The sequence below is a fragment of the Camellia sinensis genome, chromosome 2, assembly GCF_055761805.1.
Source record: "Camellia sinensis isolate YWXY chromosome 2, ASM5576180v1, whole genome shotgun sequence".
Classification (NCBI taxonomy): Eukaryota; Viridiplantae; Streptophyta; class Magnoliopsida; order Ericales; family Theaceae; genus Camellia; species Camellia sinensis.
Genome location: NC_138962.1, coordinates 59,714,098 through 59,725,000, shown reverse-complemented (window position 1 = coordinate 59,725,000; position 10,903 = coordinate 59,714,098).

Genomic DNA, 10,903 nt, shown 5'->3' with positions numbered 1-10,903 from the left:
ATCTTGACTGTTTGGATTATCAAACCAGGACTCATGGTGGGCCTCTATGGGCCCAACTTTACCATCCAACTTAGTGAATGTACACATGCAATTTTTTTTTTTTTCCTTTCACTGAAACTAGCCTGACGTCAGTACATTGATGGGCAAAAAGTTGATTTGTATTTAATATTTGTATATTAATTTTTTTATATTTTTTTTTGGTGAATAGTGATAATTTTTTAACTTTTTTGGTAACTTTTTGACTTTTTGGCTTTTTCTACACTTGTCAAACCAGCCCTTAGGCCAAGTTTGGCATGAAGGCAAAAAGTCAAAAAGTCAAAAAATTACTCAAAAAGTTAAAAAGTTATCACTATTCACAAAAAGTCAAAAAGTACAGCTGCACAACTCTCAATCTTAATTTTCTCCTACACACTAATTTATACAATTTTTTAATACACATTTTTCCATAAAAAGTCAAAAAATTAACCCAAACAACTATATTTTTTTCTTCAACTTTTTAGTCCAAAAAGTCAAAAAGTACACTTATTTAGGATATCCCAAACAACCCCTAAATAAGACCATTAAGGTCTCTGCTATGCTTTTCTCCGGAAATCTGATCCGAAGTTGAGAATTTTTTTTGTCAATTTACATGTTTCTCCAACGATTAGAACACATACCTAATTTGATCGTCATGATAAAGGATTTAAAAGACATGGTTCCATTTTATGTGATGTGGTGATGTTTTCTCATGGTATCACTTTGATTGTGTGTTAGATTTGATTGCTGAGCTCTCAGAGCATGGTTAAGGTTATCTCTTCCATATATCAGTTTCGTTTTTCATGTTTTTAGAAACAAATATAACAAATAGTTAGAAAACATCTAACATTTTCATATCATTTTTATTTGTTAAAACAATTTCAAAAAATTTGAAACGGTGTGTTTTCATTTTTTTTTTTGAAAATAGTTTGCCATACAAATAGGTAGTATCTAAAGTTCAGGAAAAAGAATTCCAAATAGGTAGTAGCTAAAGTTCAGGAAAAAGAATTCCAAATAGGTAGTATCTAAAGTTCAGGAAAAAGAATCCCAAACTAGCGACAAGTTACCAAACTCTGTCAACTACCGCAAAATATAAACGCCCTTCATATATAAGGCAAAAGAATCAGGATGTTGCCTGCTTCAGATATGCTATGAGGTCAGCACGCTCCTGTGGCTTCTTCAGTCCAAGGAAAACCATCTTGGTTCCAGGGATGTACTGCACAGAGACAACATACAAACAATTAGTTCATAACTTCCACTTGTTTGTCTAACGCTGTAGGTGGACAAAGATCAAACAAGTTCTCTTGAATATTCAATACATTTCATTCAATCTTAAGTCAATTAAATATATATAGCTATGAACTTTATTGATGAAACACATAGTACAAAGTACACATACAACAACATCAATAAAGGAAGGCAAGTGCAAAGAGCATCACAATATGCAAGATCATCCCAACTATGTTGGTACCAACTTGCATACCCAATCATTTGCTAGCATAATACCAAGTTGGTGAAAAACGAACCAACCGCAAAGCACCAATAAAAACAATAAAACTCAACCACCCAGCTTTAGGAACCCCAAAGTCACACCAGATAGCAGGGCAGACATGAGCCAAAATAGGTAGCACGTAGCAGTAGAACACCTATTTAGGCAATGCCTTACACTCACTAAATTTGAAACAAAATCCTGAGCTGTAAAATGGAACCCTTTTATACTTGGTCTTTCACCTTCACCAACTCCCTATCTCTGCATAATCTGGTTGACTTCCATTAAAAACACAATCATTTCTTGCTTTCCAAACAAACCATAGTAGTGCAATCGGTAATGATTTTCAGATCAGATGTTCCATTTTCTTGAGTCCAACTCCCATCCACCACTGGAGCAGCCCCTCCACACTTGCTGGTGTTGCCCCGCAAATTCCCCACCAATCCAATAGCTCAGACCGTAATCTCCACACACCTGGACAGAGTAACAACGCATGATTCCCTGTTTCCGGTTCAGATTTGCACAATGGACAAGTAAACTCCTCACTACTACTAATTACTCCAAGTCTTTGCAGAAAATCTGCTATTTTTGCCTTCCCTCTCCAAGCTAGCCAACCGAAAAATTGGGCTTTATTTGGTGCCACATTGTTCCACAACAACTTTGACACTTGCAATCAAGGTCCATTATTAGTATCACACCACTGTCTTACTGATGCTACAGTGAACTGGTCAGATGGATCTGCATCCCAATGTAGAGCATCAGGGCAATTCAGCCTGATTCTTGGGCCACAACCGAGCCAACCTTGTAACCATCAACTTCTTCCTCTTCCCATGCTGAAAGAGGCCTTCTAAAAGAAAAAATCCAAACCCCTGTGTTCTGTCTTCTTTGAACATAGTCCTTCAGAGTGCCATCCTGTAAGGCCTAGGGAACTCAACCTTCAGTTGGGTGTTCATGTGCCATTTATCAGACCAGAAGTGTATCCTACACCCATCCCCAACTTTTATCTTCAGCATATGACCAAGATGATACACAGGACAAAACGTAAAAACTATCAATGTAATGCTCCGAAAAAAATAAAATAAAAATGATGCATACATAAATATGAAAGCAAGAAAGAGAACTTGAAAACACAATTTTGTTATACTTAAACTCACATCATCAATGTAAGCCACCCAAAATTGATTAATATAACACAAGGATCATCCACTCATTGCCAATTGATTTTGAATTGGATATTTTAATATGATATCAAAGTTGGGTCTTGGATGGTCTATCACATTTTTTGTACAAACAGTCCATTTCTCAATCGGACCTTTCAATAATGGCCCCGAGCCGTGGGAAAGTGATTATAGATTATAGCTTAACAGACTATACCTTACAGCTGTAAGCATAAGCTGGTAACCTGTTTGGTGTATCTGTGGGATTATAAATTTAAGTAGCAGAATAGTGTTTGGTAAATAAACTGTAAAATAGTTGTTTCTGTATAATTGACTTTTTTGCCCTTATATGATATAAAAATGATAATTTTGTCAGGTTTTTTTCAATTTTAATTTAAAAAAATTATTTCATTAATAAAAGTTAATATAATTAGTATTAATTAGTATCAACTAATATAAAAATTGATACACTTGATAAAAATGTAATAGAAGTATTATTGTAATAATTTTTTTCCATTTTAAATTAATCAGTATCAATTAATTGCTTAATCAGTATCAATTAATACTAAAATTATTAATTAGTATCAATTAATGGCTTAATTAGTCTGAATTAATACTAAAATTATTAATTAGTATCAATTAATATTAATAATTAATTTTTATTAGTATCAAATAATATTAATAATCAACAATTGTTATTAATTAGTATCAATTAATAATTAATTCATTACAAAAATATACAATATTAAATTTTTTTGACATTTCTAATTCTGTTTTTATTAAAAAAAATTATTACAATTATAACAATTGTTATTTTTTTAATTTATTATTCTTTTTCATTACAATTAAATTGCGTAATTTATTTAATGGATATAAATTGCACAATTTATTTCAATATTAATATATTATTTTTATTATTATTTTGTTTAATTTATTTTTTTTATTTCAATTTATTTTGTTTAATTTATTTTGTTCAATATTATTTTTATTATTTTGTTTTTAATTATTATTTTAGTTTAATTTTTTTTTTTTTTCCTTCTCTTCCTTCCTAAGCCATCCATACGCCGCCAGTGGTCTGCAACCCTAGCCAAGATTGACCCTAGCCGGTGCTTTGCAACAGAGAGAGAGAGAGACGAGATCGAGTGAGATTGCAGATCAGATCGAGAGAGAAAGACGAGATCTACCCAACCATGCGTAGAGAGACAGAGTGAGATTGCGAATCAAGAGCGACAACCCAGATCTTCATCAGATCGAGTGAGATTGCAGATCAAGTGAGATTGCAGATCGAGCAACCCCTATCTTCATCTTCATTGAGAAAGAGAGAGAGAGAGAGAGCACTTGGTAATATTTGAGATCAACCCCAGCCGAAAATCGAACCCAGATCGACCCAACCCAGATCTTCAACCTAGAGCTTCAACCCAGATCGACCCAACCCAGATCTTCAACCCATATCTGCAACCCTAGCCGAGATCTTCATCTTCATCGAGAGAAAGAGAGAGAGAGCACTGCCGGTAATCACCACCACCACCAGAAATCGCCAATCATTCTTGAGAGGAGTGAACAGTGTTTTGCATTGTAGTTTATATAGTGGCCATTTGGTAATATTTGAGATTGATGAGGGGCATTTAAGTCATTTTGCCCCTCAATTTTAGCTTCTCGGTTATGCTGCTTGATTTAAGCATCTCCTCCCCCACTCAAAGAATAAACTAATTTTTGACTTAATTTAAGCTAGAAGTTGGTCACTTAAGCTAGACCAAACACTCAAAAACTACTTAATTTAATCCAAAAGTTGAAATAAGCTGATTTTAAGCTGTACCAAACGGGGCCATAGTTGAAGATTGCTTCTGTTGGCTATATATTTTGTACAAGCCAATCGTAGCTTAACACGTAGCGCGAAAAGGGTAATTTGGGGAGTTAATGCAAATCTCCAACCAGCGACGGACACGTGGCAGTTCATAGTGGTAATGGTGAGTCTACGTCGCATGGAAGCAGCTAAAAGGCGCGAAATGACATGGCCCAACGGTTACTGACAAGGAATGTAAGGGCCACTCCACTCTCATTCCACTCAAGCTTAATTAATATAATATAAGAAACGCGAGGGCCTCTCTACTCATTTGCCAATTAGTTCTTCCAATCGTCAATCTAAGCCACCTAATTCTCCACTCATTCTTTAACAAAGAAAGGAAGAAGAAGATGAAAAGAGCCAGCACAAATTCTGCTCATTGCCAATTGATTCCTCCTCTCACCAATCTAAGCCACTCAATTCTCCACTCATTCTTTAACAAAGAAAGGAAGAAGATTAACTAAATCACTCCCTCTATCATCTCCACTAACTAACTAACTAACTAACTAACTAACTCACTCTGTCATCTCTGCTTACTACAACTAACTCTTGCTGATTCTTCCAGCTCAAAAGATTAATTAACTAACTCACTCTATCATGTCATCTCCACAACAGTAACTAATTCACTCCCACTCATTCTTTGGAAGATTAACAGCTTATAACTAACTTACTCACTCTATCATCTCCACTAACTAACTAACTAACTCACTCTTTCATCTTGACTAACTACAACCAACTCTTGTTGATTCTTCCAGCTCAGCTTAGCTCAATAACTTGTTACTTAGGGGTTGTTTGGAATGAATGATTTTTTATGAAAAGATATGCAGAAAAGTAAAAAGATGATGTGAAAAAATATGCTAACCAGTACGGTTTTTCATTCTATACAAACTAGCAGTAAATGCAGGTTTAAAGAAATTTTAAAGAAGGATTGGCTTCCCTTAAGTTTAAATTTAGACTGGAAAGTGTTATTTGGGCTCATGGGGTTCATCACGAGTCCGGTTTTGATAATTCAAATCATTCATTTTATTAAACCCTGCATGTATATTGTTGGACCATCTTAATATTTTTTATTTATTTATTTATATATTGTTGTTCATGAATCTTCTTTTTTTTTATTCATGAATATTATCTTATTCATGAATGGAGGTTAATTAGAATTCATGAACTTAGTGGTGAGTTATTATTTGGAGTCTCTCCATTTTCTCTTATTTAATGGTCATTATTTTTTGGTGTAATTTGTAAGGTCCTAGTGGCCTATAAATAGTTCATCTCATCTACTCTTTTCTAAACCAACACATCAACTATTTTCTATACAAGAGAGATTACGACCAAAGAAGGGTGTTTTTATTAGTGGAGCTTTGGGTTCAACATCTTGTGCGGAGTTGGCCTGAACCATACGACAAGTGGTCGGGCTGTTGTATCCTGGAGGGGACAAGTCATAGTTTTGTGACTGCTGCATTGGTATTTGGGTTCTTCCTACTGCAGTGGGCTTGATCTCCTTAAAGAAAATGAGATATCTGTGCCTCAACTAGATCTATTTGTATCTCATTTTCTTTGCATCATTTATCTCTTAAATATAATTTTTCTGGTATTTTCACCAACAATTTTAAGGAGATTAAACATGGAACAAGTACCAAAAAAAAACCAATGATGGAATTGGAGATCTCAACAAGCCTTTCAAGTTCAAAGGAGTTCATTTTAAGAGGTGGAAAGGAAAAGTTTTTTTTTACCTTAGTCTTTTGAAAGTTGCATATGTTCTTACTGAGAAGAATCCAAACAAAATCCCAATCGAGAAGATGAATGATGAAGACTACGAGGCACGTGAAGCAAAAGTGGCTTCCTATAATACAAATGAGTATAAATGTCACTTTTATCTCTTAAATTGCCTTGCTGATCAATATTATGATTACTATGACACCACTTACACTTCAGCAAAGAAAATTTGAAAAGCTTTACAGACTAAGTATGATACTGAAGAGGCAAGAGCAAAAAAGTATGCAGCTAGTCGCTTTTTTCGCTTCCAAATGGTGGATGGAAAATCTGTTGTGGAGCAAGCACAAGATTTCCAAATAATAGTTGCAGAAGTACGATCTGAAGGCATCAAGATTGGTGACAACTTGGTAGTTGTAGGACCTATTGACAAACTACCGCCATCTTGGAGAGCATTCCAAAAGAGCATGCGCCACAAACAAAAGGAGACTTCCTTAGAGGCGTTGATCACTCGCATCCAAGTCGAAGAGGAGGCTAGAGGCCAAGATGCATTAATAACACAAGCGGGTAATGACAATTCTACCACAAAGGTAAATTTTGTTTCAGCAAATAATAACTTACCCAAAGGTCATAATTCCAAGAATGCTTATTTGAAGCCTTATAAAAAGAATATGAAGAATTATGGTAAACCTCACAATAAATGGATTAATCCAAATAAGAACCAAGGTCCATCACCTCCACAAAATTTTACATGCTTTGTCTGTGGCAAAAGTGGGCATATTGCTCAAACTTGCAAATTCCGAAAACGTGTACCTATCCCAAAGGCTAACGTTATTGAGGAGCCATTTGTGGCGACGATTACGGACATTTGCATGGTTAATTATGTGGACGGTTGGTGGGTAGATTCTGGTGCCAATAGATATGTTTGTTATGATCAAGCTTGGTTCAAGGTGTATACTCCCTTTGATGATGACAAAACAATTATGCTTGGTGACTCTAGTCAAACCAAGATACTTGGGAGTGGTCAGGTTGACCTTAAGTTCACCTCTGGATGTGTGCTTACTTTAAAAGACGTGGTTTATACACCGTCCATGAGGAAGAATTTGATGTCAAGTTATTTGTTAAATAAGGCTGGTTTTAAGCAAACTATGGAATCTGATCAATATATGTGATTACCAAGAAGGGTATTTTTGTGGGTAAGGGTTATGCTTGTGATGGGATGTTCAAATTGAATGTTGAGATTAATAAACCATTTACCAATTCGGTTTACATGTTGTCTTCTATTAATTTTTGGCATGCTCGCTTGTGTCATATAAATAGTAAATATGTGGGAATCATAAGTAGTTTAGGATTAATTCCTAAAGTGACAAAAAATTTTGAGAAATGTGAAGTTTGTAGTAAAGCAAAAATTATCAAGAGGCCTCATAAAAGTGTTGAAAAAAATACTAAATTGCTAGAATTATTTCATACTGATTTGTGTGAGTTTGAAGGAATTTTAACTCGGGGTGGTAACCGATATTTTATCACTTTTATTGATGATTTTTCAAAATACACAAACGTATATTTATTAAAAAATAAAAGTGATGCTTTTGAGAAATTTAAAGAATTCCTTCTTGAAGTGGAAAATTAAATCGGTAAAAAGATTAAAAGAATTGGAAGTGATAGAGGCCGGGAGTATGAATCTTGGATTCAACTCTTTTGTTCAGTCATTGGGAATTATTCATGAGACTACTCCACCATATTCACCTTCATCTAATGGCGTAGCTGAAAAAAAAAAATAGAACGTTAATTGACTTGACAAATGCTATGCTTATTGATTCAGGTGCTCCATCAAATCTTTGGGGAGAGGCTATTTTGATAGCTTGCCATGTGATAAATAGAGTGCCACACAAAAAGACTAAAATTGTACCTTATGAGTTGTGGCGGGGGCATAAACCAAATCTAGGTTATTTGAGGGTTTGGGGTTGTTTAGCTTTTGTGAGGCTTGCAGATCCTAAACGACCTAAATTAGGTGAACGAGCTACCACCTATGCTTTTCTTGGGTATGCGTTGCATAGTACAGCTTATAGATTTTGTGATATGAAAAATAATATTATTTTTGAATCAGGTGATGCTATTTTTCATGAAAATAAATTTCCTTTCAAATCTAAAAATAATGGGGGTCAAATAATTTCTGAAAATATTTTATCCATGCCTAGCTCTTCTACTCCATCTCAAGTTTTTCAAGAACAAGAATATTCTCAAATCTAACCAAGGAGGAGTAAATGAGCTAGAGTTGAAAAAGATTTTGGCCCCGACTATTATCTTTACAATGTGGAAGAAATTCCTCTTACGGTGCAAGAAGCTTTATCATCACTTGATGCTATTTTCTGGAGAGAGGCTGTAAATGATGAAATAGATTCACTACTTTCAAATAAAACATGGAAGCTAGTGGATTTACCTTCAGGTTATAAAACTATTGGGTGTAAATGGGTCCTTCGTAAAAAACTTAAATTGGATGGAACTATAAATAAATATAAAGCGAGGCTTGTCGCTAAAGGTTTTAAGCAACAAGTTGATCTTGATTTCTTTGATACTTTTTCTCCGGTTACTAGAGTTACATCCATTAGACTGTTAATAGCAGTGGCTGCAATTCATGATTTAAAAATTCATCAAATGGATGTAAAAACAGCATTTTTAAATGGAGATCTAGATGAGGAGATTTACATGGACCAACCCGAAGGCTTTGTGGAGCCTGGCCAAGAAAGCAAGGTGTGTAAGCTAACTAAATCCTTTTATGGTTTAAAACAAGCTCGTAAACAGTGGCATGGGAAATTTGATTCCTGCATGCTTGAGAATGACTATAAGACTAATGAATGTGACAAGTGCATATATTATAAAACTTGTGAAAATGCACATGTGATTATTAGCCTATATGTGGATGATCTACTTATCTTTGGCTCTAATTTGCATATTATAAATGAGACTAAAAATATGCTTAATAGCCACTTTGATATGAAATATCTTGGTGAAGCCAATTTTATTTTGGAAATTAAAATTACCAAGACTAATGATGGTATTTTTCTTGATCAGTCGCATTATGTTGAGAAAATTTTAAAGAAATATAATTTTCTAGACTGTAAAGATGTTGCTACTCCTTTTGATGCAAGTATACGTTTATCTGTTGTAACAAATGAAAATGAAGTAATTAAACAAAAGGAATATGCTAGCATGATTGGTAGTTTAAGATATGCTACTGACTGTACTAGACCTGACATTGCATATGTTGTTAGAGTACTTAGCAGGTTTACTAGCAAGCCAAGTCGAGATCATTGGCTAGCCATGGGAAGAATTATGAGATATTTATCTGGTACCAAAAATTATGGTTTGTATTATAATAAGTATCTTGTGGTACTTGAGGGATATAGTGATGCCGATTGGAACACTTTGTCAGGTGATTCTCTCTCTACCTCGGGTTTTATTTTTACCTTGGGTGGTGGTGCTATATGTTGGAAGTCTAAAAAACAGACTATAATTGCTAATTCTACAATGGAAGCTGAGCTTATAGCGTTAGTTTCAGCATGTGAGGAAGCGAATTGGTTAAGAGATTTGTTACATGAAATCCCTTTTTGGGTAAAACCAATTCCTCCTATGTTAATTCGTTGTGATAGCACTGCTGCTATTGGTAGAGTGAAAAACCATTTTTATAATGGTAAATCCAGACCTATTCGAAAGAAACACGGTAATGTGAGATCCTGTTTGAGTAATGGCATCATAACTATGAATTATGTAAAATCTTGTGATAATCTTGTGGATCTGTTAACCAAGGCCTTGGCGAGAGATAGGGTCTGGAATACATCAAGGGAGATGGGTTTAAAGCCTATAAAATCATAAACCATGTATGAGGATACCCAACCTAGGGACCAGAGATCCTGTAACTAGGTTCAATGGGAAGAACGAATCATATGGTGGTTGTAAAAAATGCACTCTTTAATATTTTGTTATCCATCCCTATGATGTAAGTGCATTTGTCCTGTAATGTTGGAGGGTTGAGTTTTTATACTCTTAATAAAATTCTATAACTCTTGTTGAGTGCGGTGTGTAAATCACAGGAACATCCTTGACAGATTTCACCTATGTGAGCATGAAAGTGGGATAAGCAAAATGTTTGGCCGCTTTCTATGAGAACAATGCTTATTTTCAAATATGCTCATGAAAACTAGGATAAGCACAAGGCTGTAATGTGCTGGCTATTAAAAGCTCATGTTAACACCTGGATTATTATGTGTGAGCAGTAATACTTTATTTCCCCTAAGCACTCATGGTTCAAGTCTGAGACCACTACTGACTCTGGAGTAGAGGTTGTTGTTTCACTAATGAAAGTTCAATGCAGAGCACACCTTCATGATGCATACTAATCTATCTTTGTTTGGTAATCTCTTTTATTCCTTTTGATATTAAAATGAGTGGGGGATTTGTTGGACCATTTTAATATTATTTATTTATATATATTTTTTCATGAATCTTCTTTTGTTTTATTCATGAATCTTATCTTGTTCATGAATGGAGGCTAATTAAAATTCATGAACTTAGTGGTGAGTTATTATTTGGAGTCTCTCTATTTTCTCTTTATTATTTGGAGTCTTGCCATTTTCTCTTTATTAATGGTCATAATTTTTTGGTGTAATTTGTAAGGTCCTAGTGGCCTAT